Source organism: Dendrobates tinctorius, unplaced genomic scaffold, assembly GCF_039654945.1.
Source record: "Dendrobates tinctorius isolate UK_male_01 unplaced genomic scaffold, ASM3965494v1 ptg000158l, whole genome shotgun sequence".
In the NCBI taxonomy this organism is placed as follows: domain Eukaryota; kingdom Metazoa; phylum Chordata; class Amphibia; order Anura; family Dendrobatidae; genus Dendrobates; species Dendrobates tinctorius.
This window is the reverse complement of record NW_027361825.1, coordinates 34,170,490-34,190,309: the sequence shown is the minus strand read 5'-3', so window position 1 is coordinate 34,190,309 and position 19,820 is coordinate 34,170,490. Positions and strand designations below refer to the sequence as shown.

At 47.4% G+C, this 19,820-nt stretch overlaps 1 protein-coding gene across 2 annotated transcripts in view; it reads right to left on the bottom strand.

The window, feature by feature from the left end:
• Positions 1 to 19,820, bottom strand: part of LOC141052061 (uncharacterized) — a 192,747-nt gene that overhangs the window by 58,044 nt on the left and 114,883 nt on the right. The window contains exon 1 of one of the 2 annotated variants that reach the window (XR_012220733.1): positions 12,376 to 12,751. The exons of the other annotated variant lie outside the window; for it this stretch is intronic. The gene's annotated coding sequence lies outside the window, so the exon portion shown is untranslated. Of the gene's footprint in view, positions 1 to 12,375; positions 12,752 to 19,820 lie in introns of those variants that run through there. 2 annotated transcript variants of the gene reach the window in all.

Here is a 19,820-nt window from a genome sequence, read left to right as displayed (position 1 = left end):
TTGAGACCCCGCCCAAGCTCCACCCCAGCCCCGCCATCCACCCCTCGAACTGTCCACAGTCCCACCGCTCTCTCTTGGAAAAACTCTACTTCTCACCAATCACACATTAACAGTTCCCATCTCCAGGTCACACACATAGCCAGCAGCTCTTGTTTTGGCCAAAAGATTTTTTAAATCTGCCACCACGACAAGGTAGACTCTTTTGGCCAGGCCCTACTCTACTCTAACCTATTAAACATTTGTTTAAATGGCCAATACAATTTAGGTATATTTTTTATTTATTTTTCAATTTTTAAAATGACCAATAATATCACATCCAAAGGGACAAATACCACCGCACCATGACCAGACACCATATTACCACCACATGGTGACCAATAATACCACATACAGTGGAACAAATACAGCCACACCATGAGAACAAATACAGCCACACCATGAGAAGACCACATAATGCCACCACAGCGACAGAATAGCACATACAAGCAACAAATACCACCACACCATGTCCAGACCACATATTACCACCAAATGATGACTGAATACTACAATACTGATCATTAATAAAAAAACATAATACTATCACCATAAGGGCTATTATACACAGGAGATCTGTACTTAATATGCAGTGTCTGTGTATAGGTCATACAGTGATCACCAGTGACATTATACACAGGAACTCTGTATATAGTGTCAGTGTACAGGTAATACAGTGATCACTGGTAACATTGTACTCAGGAACTCTGTATATAGTGTATAGTGTCAGTGCACAGGTAATCCAGCGATCACTGGTGACATTGTATGCAGGCACTCTGTATATAGTGTATATTGTCAGTGTACAGGTAACACACTGACTCACCAGTGACGTCTCTAGGTGAAGTCTTCGCTTTTCATATTTCATCCCGCACAGACCGCCATCACGTCTTCCAGCCAGGGCTCATCTCTGCAGGAAATAACACAGTTATCTATAGCTCCACTTGCAGGACAAATTACTTAATTTTTTCCTAACTTCTACACTACACCAGATGAAGAAAAAAAAGGCGACATGGTCACTCTGCACAGTAACAGGACCTCCCCCTATTTAAAACAGTATCCTCAAAAAAATAAAATAAATACATCACTGCAGTAATAACATCCCTTAATTAGCCCCTATGGTAATAATATCCCCCATCCTGGCTGTGTTTCATTCCTGGCTCCAGCCATATGTTCTCTCATCCTTCCCTCATGAGTATCCATTCTGCCCCCATAAGATCTCCCGATCCTGCCCCATCTGTCTACATTGTATCCATCCTGCCCCATGATCCTGCACCATGTGTCTCCCATTCTGCCCCCTCCTGTGTCTCACATTCTACCCCCTCCTGTGTCTCACTCACATTCTGCCCCCTCCTGTGTCTCACATTCTGTCCTGTGTCCATTCTGTCCCCTCCTGTGTCTTACTGTCACATTCTGCCCCCTCCGGTGTCTCACTGTTACATTCTGCCCCGTGTCCATTCTGCCCCCTCCTGTGTCTCACTGTCACATTCTGCCCCCGTGTCTCACATTCTGCCCCCTCCTGTGTCTCACTATCATATTCTGACCCCATGTCTCACATTCTGCCCCTGTGTCTCACATTTTCTGCCCCGTGTCTCACATTCTGCCCCGTGTCTCCCTGTCACATTCTGGCTCCGTGTCTCATATTCTGCCCGTGTCCATTCTGCCCCCTCCTGTGTCTCACTGTCACATTTTGCCCCTGTGTCTCATTCTGCCCTCGTGTCTCACATTCTCTGCCCCCGTGTCTCACTGTCACATTCTGCCTCTGTGTCTCACATTCTGCCCTCATGTCCATTCTGCCCCCTTGTCTCATATTCTGCCCCCGTGTCTCACATTCTGCCCCCTCCTGTGTCTCACTGTCACATTCTGACCCCATGTCTCACATTCTGCCCCTGTGTCTCCATATTTGCCCCTGTGTGTCTCCAATCCTGCTCCCGAGTCTCCATTCTGCCTCTGTGTGTCTTCATTCTGCCCCGGCAGGATGGAGACACATGGTCCATTTGTCTCCATCCTGCCGGGGAAACATATTCCCCCTTTCAATAATAAAATAAAAACTTTCTTCTTACCTGGCCACGCTCCTGCGGCGAAGTTGGAGCTGCTGCTGTGTGAGCTGCTGGACCTGAAGTGACGTCATCGTCATGTGATCAGGGGGCGGAGCTGATCAATGGTGAAGGTCTGTGGTAATGATGACATCACCATAGGTCCTTTAGCTCTTCTGTAGCTTTCGGATGTCGGCCGCGCACACTTGGGGCCCGCCTGCAGCGCACACTTGGGGCCGGTCCGATGACGCACAGTACTTGGGGCCCGATGACTATAAGCACAGGAGCGGGGCCCCTGACCTGCGGGCCCCCTTCTGTACTGCTGTTCACCGAGCCCCATACAGCAGTAAGGGCAGTAATACCCTGATGGCGGCCCTGGTGGTTACATCAGCTTATGAGGTGACGGCTGACTAAAGGCCATTTTCACCATCTGTATGCTTCTCTACGCAGCCATCCAGACAAATTCTACCAGTATTGTCGGATGAGTGTGCCCACATTTGACATTCTGATGTAGTGCGCCCTGGGATCAACTTCAAAGACATCAAGATGCGAAAGAGTATTTCCGCTGTGGAGCGCCTTTTACTTACTTTACGGTATGTATTCATCCTCTATGTTGCTTATGTATTTTAATTGGGTTTTTGTTAAATACACTGTTCCTTTCCTTTTGTTGTAATGGTTTGTTCCCTTTTTTATAAACAATTTTTACATTTCATTTGGTCTTTGACATTTCATGCTGTTTGTAATTGTTCCCTAGGCATTGAATTGTGTTGTCTTTCTTTAGGCAGGGCTTAGTTTGCACTGCCCATAACTTTTATGATGTCCTAAACTGTTTAGTTGAGGCATGTCTTTTTTTTAATTTCCCTTATACAGTAGATTCCTAACCACTGGGCTCTCCTATGCGGCTCTTCATCTAAAATTTTTAATTAGGAAATCCACCATCTCAGGCATTGTCCATTCTTCGTGCTCAGAAATATGGTCTCGACTACATCAATCGGTCATGCCTGAGCCAAAAAAAATAAGTCTGGCTGCGGATAGCCAGTGGCTTTGAGGAAACGTGCCAGTTTCCAAATTGCATTGGATCCCTGGATTGGAAGCACATCCATGTGCGTAAGCCGCCAAACTCAGGCTCCCAATATTATAAACAGTTTTTTTCTGTAGTGCTGTTGGCCTTGGTTGACAGTGCCTACAGGTTTATAATTGTAGATATTGGGGCCTATGGAAGGCTGGAGAGTATTCAATTCTTCCATAATGGGTCGGCGGCTGCACACTAATGACTTGGACCTCCCATTCTCACGTCAGCTGCCAGGGTCCACTATGGAAGCGGTGCCTTATGTGATGGTTGCTGATGAGGCCTTTCAATTAAACCACAAAGTCATGAGGCCCTATCCCCACGTAGAGCCCCTGGACCACCAGCGCAGTCTTTTAATTTCCGCCTATCCCGTGCACGACGACTGGTGGAGTGTGCCTTTGGCATTCTCTGTGCCAAATAGCGGGTCCTGCAGTCAGCCATTCAACTTAGTGAAGGAAATGTGAATGAGGATATTAAAGCCTGTGTATTTCTATGCAGCCGCACGCTCCGGTCCTGAGTGCCGGCAGCTGCGCCGGGTGTTGATGCGAGAGACTGGTGCGAGTTTCTCACATCACACACACTAGTGTGAAACCGGCCTTATAAATACAATATATTGATACTACTGTATATATGTTACATAGGTGATACTGCGGCTATACTCCCCAGTCACAGAATCACCTATATAATGTATATACAGCACTCACCTACAGTTGTGGCCAAAAGTATTGACACCCCTGCAATTCTGTCAGATAATACTCAGTTTCTTCCTGAAAATGATTGCAAACACAAATTCTTTGGTATTTTTATCTTCATTTAATTTATCTTAAATGAAAAAACACAAAAGAGAATGAAGCAAAAAGCAAAACATTGATCATTTCACACAAAACTCCAAAAATGGGCCAGACGAAAGTATTGGCACCCTCAGCCTAATACTTGGTTGCACAACCTTTTGCCAAAATAACTGTGACCAACCGCTTCCGGTAACCATCAATGAGTTTCCTACAATACTCTGCTGGAATTTTTGTCATGGGAAGCCTAGGTAACTTTAGGCTGAAACCCTGGGGCCCCTGCAGTGTCCCTCAGACTAGGGGAAACCCTGTCTGTCCCTCAACCCTGAAGGTGTGCCTGCCTGGGCCTCCACCCTGTCCTTGTCTCCTGTCCAGCCCTAAGCTGAACCCACCACCCTCCACCCAGTGAGGAGACCAAACACCAGACCCCACAAATAAGTATGGACAGGGATAAAGGAAACGCACCACACAGCGTACACACAGGAGAATACAATAATGTGCAAGGGCAACCAAAAAATACAACACAGGGAGGCAAAATGGTAACAATGGAATATACTACACCAGAAACCGTATGCTCCTTAGACCACCACTCCAGACCGGTATCGCTAGCACAAGGCAAGAGCTATAGTCGGCGACGCCCATAGTCACGCAGGACAATTTAAAGACAGAGGGCGTGGCTAAGCCCTCAGCCAGAATGACAACCTGGTTAACCCAATCCAAGCCGGATCAGAAGACCAACCAGCGCCGCTGAGAACCAAGTGGTAGGATGGGGTATTACCGCTGTCTGCCGGACACCCTGGTGCGAACAGTGTCCGACATGACAGTACCCCACCTTCTACGAGGGACCCCAGGAACCTCACAATGTCGAGGACCCGGCTTGTCCGGAGGGCGGCGATGAAACCCTGTAATCAGTCGGTCCGCATGTATGTCCGAAGCCGGCACCCAAGTCCTCTCCTCAGGACCATAGCCACGCCAGTGGACCAGGTACTGTAGAGTGCGACGCACTACCCGAGAGTCAACCACCTTGGACACCTCAAACTCCAACGTGCCATCCACCAAGACGGGAGGTGGTGGCACGGGAGAGACATCAACAGCACCCACGACTTTCTTAAGTAACACCTTGTGAAACACATTATGTATCTTGTATATGGCAGGTAACTCCAAACAAAATGCCACAGGGTTGATAATTGCGGAGATCCTAAACGGACCAATGAACCTGGGACCCAACTTAAGCGATGGTATTTTGAGTTTGATGTTCCTTGTAGACAACCACACCCAATCACCCACACACAGGTCCGGACCTGGCACACGTCTACCGTCAGCCACACGTTTGTACCTAGAACCTACATTCAGCAAGCGCTGCTTTACTCTCCCCCAAACGGATGACAATTGTGCTCCCAACTGGTCCTCCTCAGGGACGCCCGCAGAGCACCCTTGGTGCAAGGTACAGAATTGGGGATGTTGACCATAAACACAAAAGAAAGGAGATTCCCCAGACGATTCCTGACAATGATTGTTTATCGCGAATTCAGCCAGAGGAAGAAACGCCGACCACTCTTCCTGATTGTCAGACACAAAACAGCGTAAGTATTGTTCCAGGTTTTGGTTCATACGCTCAGTCTGCCCATTCGACTGCGGATGGAAAGACGATGAATGAGACAATTTAATCCCTAGGCGTGAACAAAAAGCTCTCCAAAATTTTGCCACAAATTGTGTACCTCTATCAGATACAATGTCAGACGGGACACCATGAAGTCTGACCACCTCGCGAATAAATACCTGAGCAAGGGTCTTCGCATTGGGCAAAGATGGCAAAGCAACGAAATGCGACATTTTAGAGAACCGATCAACTATTACCAGAATGACCGTGTTCCCAGCCGAGGAGGGCAAATCAGTAATGAAATCCATGGAAATTTCAGTCCATGGCTTACTGGGCACACAGAGAGGATGCAACGTGCCAGCAGGACGGGAGTGTGGTGTCTTGGCCCGTGCGCACGTGGTACAGGCTGACACATATGAGGCCACGTCCTGCTGGATTTTGGGCCACCAAAAACGACGTGATACAAGTTCCAGAGTGCCCTTAACCCCTGGGTGGCCCGCCAGGACAGTATCGTGATGTTCCCCTAACACCTTTAAGCGTAGGTGTAGTGGCACAAATGATTTATTAGGAGGCAGATCCGGCGGTACCTCCTCCTGAGCCTCAGCAATCTCTGCCTCAACTTCTGTCGTGAGAGCCGAGACCACAGCTCCCTTTTGGAGGATAGGCACCGGATCCTCCCGTGGCTCTCCACCCGGAAAACATCTGGACAAGCCGTCCGCCTTAGTATTCTTAGAACCTGGTCGGTATGTTACAAAAAAATTGAACCGGGTGAAGAATAACACCCAGCGAGCCTGTCTGGGGGACAGGCGTTTAGTAGACTCTAAATAAAGCAGATTTTTATGGTCTGTTATAACAATAATCTGATGGACAGCCCCCTCCAAGAAGTGTCACCATTCCTCAAATGCCAACTTGATGGCCAACAATTCCCTGTTACCAATATCGTAATTACGCTCAGCAGGCGACAGCTTCTTGGAGAAGTAGGCACACGGATGCAATTTGCCCAAGGATGGACCCTGAGACAGTACCGCCCCCACTCCAACCTCAGATGCATCCACCTCCAAGTTAAATGGTAGGGAGACATCAGGCTGAACCAGGATGGGAGCTGAAGCAAAACTGTTTTTTAGGAATTCAAACGCACGCACAGCAGCCTCAGACCAGTTAGAAAAATTGGTACCTTTTTTAGTCATGTCGGTGAGCGGTTTACAATCATAGAAAAATTCTTAATAAAATTCCTATAATAATTGGAAAAGCCCAGGAATCGCTGAAGCGCCTTGAGATTATCATGCCCATCCCACTGCAGCACCGTTTGCACCTTAGCGGTGTCCATTTTAAACCCTGAGGCGGAAATTACATAACCCAAAAAAGGTAAATCTTGGACGACAAATACACATTTCTCAAGCTTGGCATAGAGCTTGTTCTCCCTGAGCAACTGCAATACCTGCCTAACATGCTCTATGTGTGCATCACGGTCGCGTGAGTAAATAAGAATGTCATCAAGGTATATAATAACAAATTTCCCCAAGAGATGAGAAAAGACATCATTTATGAAATGTTGAAATACTGCTGGCGCGCTCGTCAACCCAAATGGCATCACCAAATTCTCAAAATGACCCTCAGGGGTATTAAATGCTGTCTTCCATTCATCCCCTTGATGGACTCTTATGAGATTGTACGCCCCCCTGAGGTCAAGCTTGGAAAACCATTTGGCACCAGACACATGGTTGAACAAATCGGGTATCAGTGGCATTGGGTATGGGTCACGAACCGTAATCTGGTTGAGTTCCCTGAAATCCAGACACGGGCGTAATCCGCCATCTTTCTTCTTGACAAAGAAGAACCCCGCCGCCAATGGAGATGATGAAGGCCTGATGTGCCCTTTGCTTAGATTTTCTGCAATGTATTCTTTGAGAGCTTGCCTCTCAGGACCTGATATATTAAACATCCTGGCTTTCGGTAACTTGGCCCCCGGTTTTAACCTAATAGCACAGTCATAGGGTCGGTGTGGTGGCAGCTCTGAACAACCTCTTTCAGAAAATACATCAGCAAAGTCCAGCAGTGGCTCCGGGATGCTGGGAGTCACAGCGGAGATACATGTGGCCAGACAACTCTCCTGGCAATATCTGCTCCACTGGATTATGTCCTGGGTCTTCCAATCATTCACCGGATTGTACATAGACAACCATGGAAACCCCAGAACTACCTGAGCAGGTAAATTACTGAGCACCTTACATGTTACCCGCTCAGAGTGTAGGACCCCAATGTGGAGTTTTACATCAGCCACAAACTCTTTAATCTCCCCTTGTGAGAGAGGGGAGGCATTGATGGTAACCACCCGGATAGGATAGGAAGCGTCTCCACCTTAAATCCCGCTGTACGCGCAAACTTTTCATCAATGAGATTAGCGGCTGAACCACTATCTACAAATACAGTAATTGACAGCTCTTGGCCCCCGATTACTACCTTGGCAGGGAGCAAACACTGGGAGACCACCACGGAGGATATGCAAAGGCTCAGACTAGACTCCTCCAAACCCTCTGAGCCTAGCAGTTTTCCGCCGGCACGTCTTTCTTAGGTACCAGGGGGCAAGCATTAATAAAATGTCCTTTTTTGCCACAAAAAAACAGACCCCTTGCTTTCTGGACAAGGGACATTTATGCTTGTTATTATGTGTATGTGATATACCAGCGATCTGCATAGGTTCCACGGATTCACCTGAGGCGACCTCACCAGAGACTGCCCCTCCCCCCACAGGCAATGTCTCCTGCGACCTCTGACGAAAACGGCGATCAATGCATACTACAAGCACCATAGTAGCCTCCAGAGAGGCAGGAGTCTCATACATTAGCAGAGCTTGTTTAACCCTTCCAGAAACCCCATGCAAAAATTGACTCCTTAGTGCAGGGTCATTCCATTGAGTGTCCACAGCCCAGCAACGAAATTCCGTACAATATTCCTCAGCCAGTCGCTCACCCTGGAGTAGAGAGCGTATTTTAGACTCTGCTAACGCCAGTCTGTCAGGATCGTCATAGATTAAACCAAGAGCAGAAAAAAAAAAGTCTACGGACTCAAATGCTGGTGAATCAGAAGGTAGTGAAAAAACCCATGCTTGTGGATCACCACTCAGCAAGGAAATTACCAAGCCCACACGCTGAGCCTCATTTCCCGAGGAGAGTGGACGCATACGAAAATACAGTTTGCAGGATTCACGAAATACAACGAACTTACAGCGATCACCAGAAAATCGTTCAGGAAGAGGTAACTTGGGTTCAGCTGCCCTGACTGCTTCCTCAGTTTGCACAGCAGGAACTGACAGGCCTTGTTGCTGGACCGCCCCCCTCAGTTCAGTGACCTGTATGGACAGAGCCTCCAGCTGCTTGGTTATGGAGACTATAGGATCCATGGTAAATAATCCTTTTTTTTTTTTTTTTTTGGGCCGACTATAATGTCATGGGAAGCCTATGTAACTTTAGGCTGAAACCCTGGGGCCCCTGCGGTGTCCCTCAGACTAGGGGAAACCCTGTCTGTCCCTCAACCCAGGGTTTACACTGAAGGTGTGCCTGCCTGGGCCTCCACCCTGTCCTTGTCTCCTGTCCAGCCCTAAGCTGAACCCACCACCCTCCACCCAGTGAGGAGACCAAACACCAGACCCCACAAATAAGTCAAATAAGTATGGACAGGGATAAAGCAAACGCAACACACCGCGTACACACAGGAGAATACAATAATGTGCAAGGGCAACCAAAAAATACAACACAGGGAGGCAAAATGGCAACAACGGAATATACTACACCAGAAACCGTATGCTCCTTAGACCACCACTCCAGACCGGTATCGCTAGCACAAGGCAAGAGCTATAGTCGGCGACGCCCATAGTCACGCAGGACAATTTAAAGACAGAGGGCGTGGCTAAGCCCTCAGCCAGAATGACAACCTGGTTAACCCAATCCAAGCCGGATCAGAAGACCAACCAGCGCCGCTGAGAACCAAGTGGTAGGATGGGGTATTACCGCTGTCTGCCGGACACCCTGGTGCGAACAGTGTCCGACATGACAATTTTAGACCATTCTTCTTTGGCAAACTGCTCGAGGTCCCTGATATTGGAAGGGTGCCTTCTCCAAACTGCCATTTTTAGATCTCTCCACAGGTGTTCTATGGGATTCAGATCTGGACTCATTGCTGGCCACCTTAGAAGTCTCCAGTGCTTTCTCTCAAACCATTTTCTAGTGCTTTTTGAAGTGTGTTTTAGGTCATTGTCCTGCTGGAAGACCCATGACCTCTGAGGGAGACCGAGCTTTCTCACACTGGGCCCTACATTATGCTGCAAAATTTGTTGGTAGTCTTCAGACTTCATAATGCCATGCACACGGTCAAGCAGTCCAGTGCCAGAGGCAGCAAAGCAACCCCAAAACATCAGGGAACCTCCGCCATGTTTGACTGTAGGGACCGTGTTCTTTTCCTTGAATGCCTCTTTTTTTCTCCTGTAAACTCTTTGTTGATGCCTTTGCCCAAAAAGCTCTACTTTTGTCTCATCTGACCAGAGAACATTCTTCCAAAACATTTTAGGCTTTTTCAGGTAAGTTTTGGCAAACTCCAGCCTGGCTTTTTTATGTCTCAGGGTAAGAAGTGGGGTCTTCCTGGGTCTCCTACCATACAGTCCCTTTTCATTCAGACGCCGACGGATAGTACGGGTTGACACTGTTGTACCCTCAGACTGCAGGGCAGCTTGAACTTGTTTGGATGTTAGTCGAGGTTCTTTATCCAACATCCTCACAATCTTGCGTTGAAATCTTTTGTCAATTTTTCTTTTCCATCCACATCTAGGGAGGTTAGCCACAGTGCCATGGGCTTTAAACTTCTTGATGACACTGCGCACGGTAGACACAGGAACATTCAGGTCTTTGGAGATGGACTTGTAGCCTTGAGATTGCTCATGCTTCCTCACAATTTGGTTTCTCAAGTCCTCAGACAGTTCTTTGGTCTTCTTTCTTTTCTCCATGCTCAATGTGGTACACACAAGGACACAGGACAGAGGTTGAGTCAACTTTAATCCATGTCAACTGGCTGCAAGTGTGATTTAGTTATTGCCAGCACCTGTTAGGTGCCACAGGTAAGTTACAGGTGCTGTTAATTACACAAATTAGAGAAGCATCACATGATTTTTCGAACAGTGCCAATACTTTTGTCCACCCTCTTTTTTATGTTTGGTGTGGAATTATATCCAATTTGGTTTTAGGACAATTCTTTTTCTGTTTTTTCATTTAAGACAAATTAAATGAAGATAATAATACCAAAGAATTTGTGTTTGCAATCATTTTCAGGAAGAAACTGAGTATTATCTGACAGAATTGCAAGGGTGTCAATACTTTTGGCCACAACTGTATATGATGTATGCAACATAATATAGTATATAGTATAATGCTGTCTTAATATAGTGTATAATGTAGAGTTGTACATGTATATATATGTGCATATATATACATACACAGTATATAAAAAATGTGCACACATTTACACTCACTGGCCACTTTATTAGGTACACCTGTCCAACTGTGTGTTAAGACTTAATTTCTAATCAGCCAATCACATGGCGGCAACTCAGTGCATTTAGGCATGTAGACATGGCCAAGACAATCTCCTGCAGTTCAAACCGAGCATCAGTATGGGGAAGAAAGGTGATTTGAGTGCCTTTGAACGTGGCATGATTGTTGGTGCCAGAAGGGCTGGTCTGAGTATTTCAGAAACTGCTGATCTACTGGGATTTTCACGCACAACCATCTCTAGGGTTTACAGAGAATGGTCCGAAAAAGAAAAAAAATCCAGTGAGCGGCAGTTCTGTGGCCGGAAATGCCTTGTTGATGCCAGAGGTCAGAGGAGAATGGGCAGACTGGTTCGAGCTGATAGAAAGGCAACAGTGACTCAAATTGCCACCCGTTACAACCAAGGTAGGCAGAAGAGCATCTCTGAACGCACAGTGCGTCGAACTTTGAGGCAGATGGGCTACAGCAGCAGAAGACCACACCGGGTACCACTCCTCTCAGCTAAGAACAGGAAACTGAGGCTACAATTTGCACAAGCTCATCGAAATTGGACAGTAGAAGATTGGAAAAACGTTGCCTGGTCTGATGAGTCTCGATTTCTGCTGCGACATTCGGATGGTAGGGTCAGAATTTGGCGTAAACAACATGAAAGCATGGATCCATCCTGCCTTGTATCAACGGTTCAGGCTGGTGGTGGTGGTGTCATGGTGTGGGGAATTTTTTCTTGGCACTCTTTGGGCCCCTTGGTACCAATTGAGCATCGTTGCAACGCCACAGCCTACCTGAGTATTGTTGCTGACCATGTCCATCCCTTTATGACCACAATGTACCCAACATCTGATGGCTACTTTCAGCAGGATAATGCGCCATGTCATAAAGCTCGAATCATCTCAGATTGGTTTCTTGAACATGACAATGAGTTCACTGTACTCAAATGGCCTCCTCAGTCACCAGATCTCAATCCAATAGAGCATCTTTGGGATGTGGTGGAACGGGAGATTCGCATCAGGGATGTGCAGCCGACAAATCTGCGCCAACTGTGTGATGCCATCATGTCAATATGGTCCAAAATCTCTGAGGAATGCTTCCAGCACCTTGTTGAATCTCTGCCACGAAGAATTGAGGCAGTTCTGAAGGCAAAAGGGGGTCCAACCCGTTACTAGCATGGTGTACCTAATAAAGTGGCCAGTGAGTGTATATAGTATGTTGCTGTGTATATAGTATATAATGTGGAATCCACACTATATACACTGGCCCGTCTCTATACTATATACACAGCTCCACTCAGGCCCGGATTGGCAATATAACTAACCGGGCATTTTCCCGCTGGGCCGCTGTCATGTGGGCCGCGGGCGGCAGCGCCCGATCATCTGGCCGCTTGCCAGCGGCTGCGGCCACTGTTGCTCCTGCCGCCGGCCCTCTGCGGGCATGGCGGTGATAGTTTCAAGTTCCTCCCGCACTGCAGGGAGATAAGCCGCCACGCCCCCCCCTCGCACCCCATCCTCGCCTTAGCATGAGACCCCCTCCCCCCCGCAGCCACTCACAGCGTCGCACTCGCTTGCCTGCTCGCTCTGTTCGCAGGACCTGTGATGAGGTCACAGGAGGGGAGGAGTCAGGGGGTCACATGATCAGCAGGAGCCTTTGTCCAGACCCCCGATCATGTCACCCCTGACTCCGCCCCTCCTGTGACCTCATCACAGGTCCTGTGCGCTCAGCCTTGCCTCTGCCGTCTGCAAGACTCTGCTTTGCTGTTGTCATGGTGCTGGTTGAGGTCTGTATGTGTGGGGTCAGGATTTACAGTGTGGATATAGCAGACCTGTGTGTGTATGAGGTGTACGGAGCAGAGCCGTGTGTACGAGGTGTACGGAGCGGAGCCGTGTGTGTACGAGGTGTACGGAGAGGAGCCGTGTGTACGAGGTGTACGGAGAGGAGCCGTGTGTACGAGATGTACGGAGCGGAGCCGTGTGTACGAGGTGTACGGAGCGGAGCCGTGTGTGTACGAGGTGTACGGAGCGGAGCCGTGTGTACGAGGTGTACGGAGCGGAGCCCTGTGTGTACGAGGTGTACGGAGCGGAGCCCTGTGTGTACGAGGTGTACGGAGCGGAGCCGAGTGTACGAGGTGTACGGAGCGGAGCCGTGTGTACGAGGTGTACGGAGCGGAGCCGTGTGTGCGAGGTGTACGGAGCGGAGCCATGTGTACGAGGTGTACGGAGCGGAGCCGTGTGTACGAGGTGTACGGAGCAGAGCCGTGTGTACGAGGTGTACGGAGCGGAGCCGTATGTACGAGGTGTACGGAGCGGAGCCGTGTGTATGAGGTGTACGGAGCGGAGCAGCGTGTGTGCGAGGTGTACGGAGTGGCGACGTGTGTGTACGAGGTGTACGGAGCAGAGCCGTGTGTATGAGGTGTACGGAGCGGAGCCGCGTGTGTGCGAGGTGTACGGAGCGGAGCCGTGTGTACGAGATGTACGGAGCGGAGCCGTGTGTACGAGGTGTACGGAGAGGAGCCGTGCGTGTACGGAGAGGAGCCGTGTGTACGAGGTGTACGGAGAGGAGCCGTGTGTACGAGGTGTACGGAGAGGAGCCGTGTGTACGAGGTGTACGGAGAGGAGCCGTGTGTACGAGAGGTACGGAGCGGAGCCGTGTGTACGAGGTGTACGGAGAGGAGCCGCGCGTGTACGGAGAGGAGCCGTGTGTACGAGGTGTACGGAGAGGAGCCGTGTGTACGAGGTGTACGGAGAGGAGCCGTGTGTACGAGATGTACGGAGCGGAGCCGTGTGTACGAGATGTACGGAGCGGAGCCGTGTGTACGAGGTGTACCGAGAGGAGCCGTGTGTACGAGGTGTACGGAGCGGAGCCGCGCGTGTACGAGGTGTACGGAGCGGAGCCGCGCGTGTACGAGGTGTACGGAGAGGAGCCACGCGTGTACGAGGTGGACAGAGTGGAGCCGTGTGTGTATGGAGTGGAGCCATATGTGTACAGGATGTACAGAGCGGAGCCAAGTGTGTACAAAACATACAAAGCCGGCTTTTCCCACGGACACAGGAGTACACGGCGGAGCCCCGAGGAGCATTTTAAAACACACACATGACGTTCCACCTGAAGTGATGTGCTGGAAGCTGACCGGAAATGAGAATTTCTTGAGGAGATTGTGACGGAACCAGGAATGCTTCAGATCCATCACCGTGTCCTCCTCCGACAGCGCAGACAGCAGGATCGCCTTGGAATCGGGGATGCAGGCCATGTGAGCGGATCATGATAGGTCCTGCATCGGGAGGCTCAGATGGGCACTACAATGGGAGCCGGGCTGCTATAGTATTTTTGTAGAATCTTTCTTTATTTCTTTCTCTCTTTTTCTTTCTTTCTCTGTTCTTTCATTCTCTGTTCTTTCTTTCTCTCTCTAATCTTTCTTTTTTCTCTCTCTGTTCTTTCTTCCCCTCTTTCTTTCTTTTTCTTTCCTCTCTTTCTCTCTGTTCTTTCTTTCTTTTCTTTACTTCTTTCTTTCTCTCTCTGTTCTTTCTCTGTCTCTCTTTGTTCTTTCTTTCTTTCCCCTCTTTCTTTCTCTCTCTGTTCTTTCTCTGTCTCTCACTGTTCTTTCTTTGTCTCTCACTGTTCTTTCTTTCTTTCCCCTTTCTTTCTCGCTCTCTCTGTTTTCTTTTTTCTCTCTCTCTCTGTTTTCTCTCTTTCTTAGTGCCAGTCAGTGTGCCCATAATGCCAGCCACTGTGCCCTCAGTACCAGTCAGTGTGATCAGCAGTGCTAAATGGGTGCGATTAGGTGTGGACATGGGTGTGACTAGTTGTGAAATGGGTGTGGCTGGGCGTGGCCAAAATTTGCAGCGGCGCGCTGCGCGCGCAGCAGTCTTTGTCCATCTTTCCCTTCTTCAAAAGTTGGGAGGTATGATAGGGGCGGCTATGACCAGGGGGTCTGGTTGCCCAATAGAGAGCAGTTCTGCCAGGAATTCTGTCACCGTGCGTACAAAAGGGGACAGAGATTTGGGAGGAGTACTGTACCTAAAAGCAATAAATAGGACTGAGCTGAAATACTGGGCACAGCTGTGACTACATGTTATATAGTCGTGTTAATCTCCTCTCACTTCTTGTAACCTACAAGTGTACAAAGATATTATATAGTCACCATGTGACTAGTGGGCCTGTGTAACTCCAAATGCCAGGGCTGAATTTTAGTCCAAGTCCGGCCCTGGCTCCACTCTACATTCCTTACCACAGTATATATTTTGGAGCTGTTATACTTCTCCTGTCCTGTATACATGGTGTGATTCTGAGTATCTGCTCTTAATGTGTGTGTGTATATATATATATATATATATATATATATACAGTATACTGCATATATATTAATCACTCCAATAAGTTGTGAAAAAGTGGCAGACTCTTTATTAGCCCATGTAGCAACGTTTCAGATCCATAACATAACCTTTCTCTGCTGTGGAACTGAAATGTTGCCACATGGGCTAACAAAGAGTCCGCCCCTCCACGCTTGCTCAGGGTCCCAGCACTTGCGATACTTACCTCTTCCCGCTCCTCCACTGTGGCGTCTTCTGACTGTGACGTTTCGGGTCAGAGGGTGCAATGACGTCACTTCTGTGCTCCCTCTGCCCGAACAGTCACAGTGCAGAGAGCCGGAAGATGCCGACGTTGAGGAGTCCAGAGAAGAGCAGCGACCAGCCAGGAGAGGGGAGGATTTCAGGGTTTTTTTTTCAAATGTTTTGAGCAATATATGGGGCCCATCATATACTGGAGCATCATATGGGGCCCATTATATACTGGAGCATCATATGGGGCCCATTACACTGAAGCATAATATGGGGCTTATTATATACTGGAGCATCATATAGGGCGCATTATATATGGAGCATCATATAGGGCCCATTTTATATGGAGCATCATATGGGGCCCATAATATATGGAGCATCATATGGGGCTCATTATATTTTGAGCCTAATATGGGGCCCATTATATATGGAGCATTATAAGGGGCCCATTCTGTTTGGAGTTTGGATCAATATATTGGGCCCATCATGTACTGTTTGGAGCATTATATGGGGCCCATCATATTCTGTATGGAGCATTATATGGGGTCCATTCTGTATGGAGCAAGGTATGGGGCTCATTATACTGTATGGCGTATTATATTGGGCGCATTATACTGTTTGGAACATTATATGGGGATCATTATACTGTATGGAGCACTATGTGGTACCCATAATACTGTTTGGAGCATTATATAGGGCTTATTATTCTGCATGGTGCAATATATGGGGTTCATTATACTGTACGAAGCAATATATGGAGCTCATTATACTGTATGGAGCAATATATGGGGCTCATTATACTGTATGAAGCAATATATAGGGCTCATTATACTGTATGGAGCAATATATGAGGCATGTTATTTTGTATAAAGTGCTATGTGGGTGCCCATAATACTGTATGGAGGACTATAATGTCTGATTTATGACCTTTTGTAGAATGTACAATAGTTATCACTCATGTAATGTAAGAAGTGAAATCACTGTATACGTACACAGTGCCTTGCGAAAGTATTCGGCCACTGGAACTTTTCAACCTTTTCCCACATATCATACTTCAAACATAAAGATACCAAATGTAAATTTTTGGTGTAGAATCAACAACAAGTGGGACACAATTGTGAAGTTGAACGAAATTTATTGGTTATTTTAAATTTTTGTGGAAATTCAAAAACTGAAAAGTGGGGCATGCAATATTATTCGGCCCCTTTAAATTAATACTTTGTTGCGCCACCTTTTGCTGCCATTACAGCTGCAAGTCGCTTGGGGTATGTCTCTATCAGTTTTGTACATCGAGAGACTGAAACTCTTGCCCATTCTTCCTTGGCAAACAGCTCGAGCTCAGTGAGGTTTGATGGAGATCGTTTGTGAACAGCAGTTTTCAGCTCTTTCCACAGATTCTTGATTGGATTCAGGTCTGGACTTTGACTTGGCCATCTAACACCTGGATATGTTTATTTGTGAACCATTCCATTGTAGATTTTGCTTTATGTTTGGGATCATTGTCTTGTTGGAAGACAAATCTCCATCCCAGTCTCAGGTCTTTTGCAGATTCCAACAGGTTTTCTTCAAGAATGGTCCTGTATTTGGCTCCATCCATCTTCCCATCAATTTTAACCATCTTCCCTGTCCCTGCTGAAGTAAAGCAGGCCCAAACCATGATGCTGCCACCACCATGTTTGACAGTGGGAATGGTGTGTTCAGGGTGATGAACTGTGTTGCCTTTACGCCAAACATATCATTTGGCATTGTTGCCAAAAAGTTTGATTTTGGTTTCATCTGACCAGAGCACCTTCTTCCACATGTTTGGTGTGTCTCCCAGGTGGCTTGTTGCAAACTTTAGACGACACTTTTTAGGGATATCTTTGAGAAAAGGCTTTCTTCTTGCCACTCTTCCATAAAGGTCAGATTTGTGCAATGCACGACTGATTGTTGTCCTATGGATAGACTGTTCCACCTCAGCTGTAGATCTCTGCAGTTCATCCAGAGTGATCATGGGCCTCTTGGCTGCATCTCTGATCAGTCTTCTCCTTGTTTGAGATGAAACTTTAGAGGGACGGCCGGGTATATCTGTGCATTATGAATTGTGGTATGTGTTAAAGGGTCCAACTGAGACTTTCACCCGGGGCCCACAAAAACCTGGAGCCGGCCCTGTATGCACTGCACACTACTACTTCTCCTGTCCTGTTGTCGAAGAGGTGACATTGGGCTTTGGGAGGGCCAATATCGGTTTAGTATTTTCAATATTACTTGGCCAAATAAAAATAAAATATTGGAAAAGCTGTTTCAATGGATTATCCCAAGTAATCCACTCTACTTGGGATAATCCATTGAAACAGCTTTTCCAATATTTTATTTTTATTTGGCCAAGTAATATCCTCTGGATAAGGGATAATTTTCCAATTCCTGTAGATCCGACTGCTGGGACCCCCATGATCCTGAAAATCGGAGCTCTGTAGAGCACCATGTAAATGCAGCTGTGGTTGATAATATGCACTGTGGCGCCATTCACATGTGGCTCTTCAAATATCTCCTTTTAGGAGAGTGAGGGGCACGACAAAGTAAAGCAAAATTCACTGATCGGGGTGAGGAGTGTTATAGTTTGTGGGCTGGTGGGGTTTGTGTGGCAGGGCTGATTTTTTGTCCCAGTCCGGCCCTGGTGCAGTCTCTTTCTTACACTGTTTAGGAGGGAATATGTTTGACACTGCCAATGGGGGGTTGGTCTTTGGTTGTCAATTTATACGGGACAGTCTCTGTCAGTGTATATGACAAAATACTTTCCCATGCTCATTAACCCCTTCCTGCCATCCGACGTACTATCCCGTCCACGGTACCCGGGCCCGTATGACCGGGGACGGGATAGTACGTCGGCGCGATCAGCGGCGCCCACGTGGTGAGCGCCGCTGATCGCGGCCGGGTGTCAGCTGATTATCACAGCTGACACCCGGCACTATGTGTCAGGGGCGGTCACGGACCGCCCCCGACACGTTAACCCCTTGCACACCGCGATCAAACATGATCGCGGTGTACCGGGAGTTAAAGGGAAGCATCGGCAGGGAGGGGGCTCCCTCCGTGCTTCCCTGAGCCCCCCACGGCAGCGCAATGTGCAGCGCTGCTGCGGGGGGCTTCTATCCTCCAGGCCCCCGAATCCAAGATGGCGACGGGGGCCTTCGGGGACCTGAGGAAGCTGGCTTCCTCAGTGCCTGCAAAGCGCAGGCAAGAGGAAGTCTGCTTCAAAGCCTGTGACAGATTGCTGATCTGTCACAGTGATCTGTGATGTGACAGATCAGCGATCTGTCACAGGACAGTGATGTCCCACCTGGGACTATGTAATAAAGTAAAAAAAAAAGTAAAAAAAAATGTAAAAATAAATAAAAAAAAATCGCCAAATAAATTAGTAAAAAAAAAAAAAAATATTCCCCAATAAATTCATTTTTTGACAATAATAAAAAAACAAAACAAGTACACATATTAGGTATCGCCGCGTCCATAATGACCCGCCCTATAAAACTGTCCCATTAGTTAACCCTTTTAGCGAACCCCTTAAAAAATAAAAATAAAAAAACGAAGCAAAAAATAATGATTTATTATCATACCACCAAACATAAAGTGTAATAACGCGCAATCAAAAAGATGCATATAAATATCCATGGTACCGCTGAAAACGTCATCTTGTCCCGCAAAAAACGAGCCGCCACACAGCATCATCAGCGAAAAAATAAAAAAGTTATAGCTCACAGAATAAAGCGATGCAAAAATAATTATTTTTTATATAAAATAGTTTTCATTGCATAAAACCGACAAAAACATAAAAAAACGACCTAAATGAGGTATCGCTGTAACCGTACTGACCCGAAGAATAAAACCGCTTTATCAATTTTACCGCACGCGGAACGGTGTAAACGCACCCCCCCAAAAGAAATTCATGAAACGCTGGTTTTTGTTCATTCTGCGTCCCAAAAATAGGAATAAAAAGCGATCAAAAAATGTCACGTGCCCGAAAATGGTACCAGTAAAAACGTCAACTCGTCCCGCAAAAAATAAGACCTCACATGACTCGGTGGGTCAAAATACGGAAAAATTATAGCTCTCAAAATGTGGTGATGCAAAAACTATTTTACAATAAAAAGCGTCTTTTAGCGTGTGACAGCTGCCAAAAATAAAAACCGCCATAAATAGTAAATCAAACCCCCCTTTATCACCCACCTAA